At 43.1% G+C, this 4,134-nt stretch overlaps 1 pseudogene; it reads left to right on the top strand.

Annotated features, from left to right (window-relative positions):
• Nucleotides 1–301: 301 nt before the first annotated feature.
• Nucleotides 302–942, top strand: LOC100389099 (amyloid-beta A4 precursor protein-binding family A member 2 pseudogene; annotated as a pseudogene).
• Nucleotides 943–4,134: the final 3,192 nt, after the last annotated feature.

The following is a 4,134-nucleotide window of genomic DNA, read 5'->3' as shown; positions in this document are numbered from 1 at the left end:
AACTTCGTGTCATTTTTCTGGCAGTATGCTTGGGTGTGTCAGAGATTACACCAGGACAAAAGCAAAAGGTAGGCAGACTCAGAGCCAGAGTGGAAGGGTGGGAGAGGCAGTTGGGGGGATGTTTTCAACTGCAAGGAATAGAGTACCTAACAGCAGACTAAAAGCAATTTAAGCAATAAGGGCTATTTTTCCTTCCAAGTAATAAGTTGAGAAACAGTTGATTATTGCGGTTGGTTCAGTAACTCAGCTGTGTCTGGTTACCAGGTTGTTGCCTCTGCTATTTTCTGAGTTTTCCCAAAGTCCTAAAGCCAGATGGGGTAGGGCTCTAGTTTGTATCTCTCCAGGAGGAAAATCTTTCCAAGAAGAACCCCAAAGTATTTCCACGAATGTCTCTGAATGTACAACGACGACCTCACAAACTTGGAAAACTGCAAGGAGCTGCAGCTGGAGAAGCACAAGGGCGAGATCCTGGGCATGTTGGTGGCCGAGTCAGGCTGGGGCTCCATCCTGCCCACGGTGATCCTGGCCAACATGATGAATGGTGGCCCAGCTGCCCGCTCTGGGAAGCTGAGCATCGGGGACCAGATCATGTTCATCAATGGCACCAGCCTGGTGGAGCTGCCCCTTGCCACGTGCCAAGGCATCATCAAGGGCCTGAAGAACCAGACACAGGTGAAGCTCAACATTGTCAGCCGTCCCCCAGTCACCACAGTCCTCATCAAGCGGCCAGACCTCAAGTACCAGCTGGGTTTCAGTGTGCAGAACGACATTGAGTCCCCGCTTCTGCCCTGGGCTGCCGCCACCACTACAGGGGCCAGGGAGGGGGAGCAGCTTCTGTCTGATGGGGCAGGCTATGCCCGGCAGCCTGGCAGGACCCAGGCCATGGGCACAGCTGCCCACAGCCAGGCCACCAGGGCACATGCTTTCCACGGCTCTCTGTGAGGTCCTGGGTAGAAGGGGAAGACCAGGCCATGGCTGTGGGTTGGGTCCTCCAGCCTTTCCCAGGTGCCTTTGGAGGGAGGGCAGCAGGCTTTGCCAGCCACTGTAGCTTGGACACAGCCAATCGTGGCATCACTCACTGTGCTCAACAAACAGAAAACAACAACAACAACTAGGTTCCAGGGCTGCCAGTGGCTCAAGAGCAACCGGAAAGTGACTTTCTACCCTTTTGAGCTTCTGTTTGTCATTGATTCAGGTTCCACCAGCAGGGGAGTATAGGCGGGGACAGCTGCTGGAGAGGCAACAAGCAGTGATGGTGACAGATGCTATCATTTATGAGGATTTGAGTGCTAGCACTGCATTTTTACTGTAGAAATTTACAAATCCGTATTTTTTCTTGCTATCCCCACAACAAGACAGTGTGCATTAAATTATGCTTCCTAGTCCTGCATGTGATTGTATGAAAATCCAGTCTCAAAAGTGGGGTATTGGCTGGGTATGGTGGCTCACACCTGTAATCCCAGCACTTTGGAAGGCCAAGGCAGGTGGATCACTGGAGGCCAGGGGTTTTCGACCAGTCTGGCCAACATGGTGAAACTCCATCTCTACTTAAAACACAAAATTAGCCAGGTATGGTGGTGTGCACCTGTAATCCCAGCTACTCGGGAGGCTGAGAGGTGGGAGAATCACTTGTACCTGGGAGGTGTAGGTTGCAGTGGGCTGAGATTGTGCCACTGCACTCCAGCCTGGATGACAGAATGAGACTTGGTCTCAAAAAATAAAAGCAAAAAATTGGTTTATCTATGTATATAATAAATAGCTCATTTTCAAGAAGCAACACAACAGCATAAATACCTGGAGGTAAAATAGACATGCCTTTATCCCTTTATGGAAGTGAAGGATTAGAACCTGGGATCTGCTATTCATTTAATGCTTTAGCAAATTAGTAATCATAGTGGTGAGAAAGCCTAGTTTTCTTCCCTATTTCTTTCATCAGTAAGCAAAGAGAGCACAGTGATATGGAGGTGTATTGCTATCACATGTACCAGGAAATTTTGAAAGGAAATATAGACACGTATAAAATGTATAAAATATTTCCAACATTTTATAAATTATATTACAGAATTCAAGATAACTCAGCTTATCCAAGACAGGAGAAAGGAACCTACTGCATGCCCATTTTACCAGTGAAGTAACAGAAACTCAGAGGTGCTAAATACTTAGCATCAGACTAGCAAGCTAATCTGTCTGGCACCAAATATTGGATTTGTATCACTGCGTCACCCAGCAAAAATCCAACATTCTAAATATTTATATAGATTTTCTTAAAATTCTTCCTTTCCAATGTGTAGTGAGTACTCTATTTCATTTAAATTATACTTTAAATTAAACCCAGTAGTATTTACCATTCATGAATTTCTTTTAATTTTATATTTTGCATGTTGGATGTAGTTGGACTTTAAGGAGTGTGCAGATTTCAAGGGAACTGCTGTACATGGCCACTACATTCTTGTCCACATAATAACTTATCAGGCTGGGTAGTAAACTCAGGCAATGGTGGCTGTCCTGGGGCAAGGGAGAACTCAGGTATGTGCAGTGCATGGCAGTGAGCCTTACGTACCACAAAAGGGACTGACTCAAAGGGCACTAACTTGTCTGAAAGTGCCAGTTTTCATTGTGTAAACCAGGTGCAAATGTGCCATATAACACCCATCCTTTCATGGCCAAAGTCACAGTTTCATGGCTCCTGTCTTAGTCAAACATTTCTGAGACACAAAAGTCTGTCATTCTTGTATTTATTATTTCTGGGGCGAGATGCATATAGTTGTTAATAGAAGATGTGTTTTTCCTATGGAAAATTAACCTACTGTGAAGGTGAAAGATTTTGAATGGGTTGATATCTATTGCATGTAAGCGAAATTTTCACACAACAAAATAGAGTTGTTAGAAGACAGGTCGCTATGTAGAATCTATGTGAATCCCCTTGCTCTGAAGACAAAGAAACTGAAGTAGTGAAAGGTGAAATAATTAACCTAAGAACATACACAAAGCTACCCATTAAATTGTGCTGAGTATTGTTGTAACATGATTGTTATTTTTAAGGTATTGTAGCATTATCATAGAAAATTTCACACACAGAAACAAGAAAAATAAGCTCTCTAGCTCTTTCAGTTTTGACAATAGGGTGTCCATTTTGGATCTCTCCATTCTTCACATATGGGCACTTATTGCTATATATTTTCCTCTAGATACTGCTTTAAATGTGTCCCAGAGATTCTGGTATGTTGTGTCTTTGTTCTTGCTGGTTTTGAAGAACTTCTTTATTTCTGCCTTCATTCCTTTGTTTATCGAGTCAACATTCAAGAGCCAGTTGTTCAGTTTCCATGAAGCTGTGCGGTTCTGAGTTAGTTTCTAAATTCTGAGTTCTAGCTTGATTGCACTATGGTCTGAGAGACTGTTTGTTATGATGTCAGTTGTTTTGCATTTGCTGAGGAGTCCTTTTACTTCCAATTATGTGGTCAATTTTAGAGTAGGTGTGATGTGGTGCTGAGAAGAATGTATATTCTGTAGATTTGGGGTGGAGAGTTCTGTAAATGTCCACCAGGTTTGCTTGTTCCAGGTCTGAGTTCAAGCCCTGGATATCCTCGTTAATTTTCTGTCTGGTTGATCAAAAAAACTCAAAACCTAGCAGAAGACAAGAAATAACTAAGATCAGAGCAGAACTGAAGGAGATAGAGACACGAAAAACTCTTCAAAAAAATCAATAAATCCAAGAGCTGGTTTTTGAAAAGATCAACAAAATAGACAGACCACTAGCCAGACTGATAAAAAAAAAAGAGAGAGAACAACCAAATAGATGAAATAAAAAACGATAAAGGGAAAATCACCACAGATTCCACAGAAATTCAAACCATTATCAGAGAATATTACAAACAACTCTATGCACATAAACTAGTAAACCTGGAAAAAATGGATGAATTCCTGGGCACCTGTGTCCTCCCAAGCCTAAACCAGGAGAAAGCCAAAACTATGAATAAACCAATAACAAGGTAAGAAGTCGAGGCAGCAATTAAGAGCCTACCACTCAAAAAAAGCCCAGGTCCAGATGGGCTCACAGCCGAATTCTACCAGACACACAAAGAGGAGCTGGTACCATTCCTTTTGAAACTATTCCAAATAATCCAAAAAGAGGGA

The sequence above is a fragment of the Callithrix jacchus genome, chromosome 12 (assembly GCF_049354715.1).
Source record: "Callithrix jacchus isolate 240 chromosome 12, calJac240_pri, whole genome shotgun sequence".
Lineage (NCBI taxonomy): Eukaryota > Metazoa > Chordata > Mammalia > Primates > Cebidae > Callithrix > Callithrix jacchus.
The sequence above is the reverse complement of the archived record's forward strand: the minus strand, read 5'-3'. Positions and strand labels throughout refer to the sequence as shown.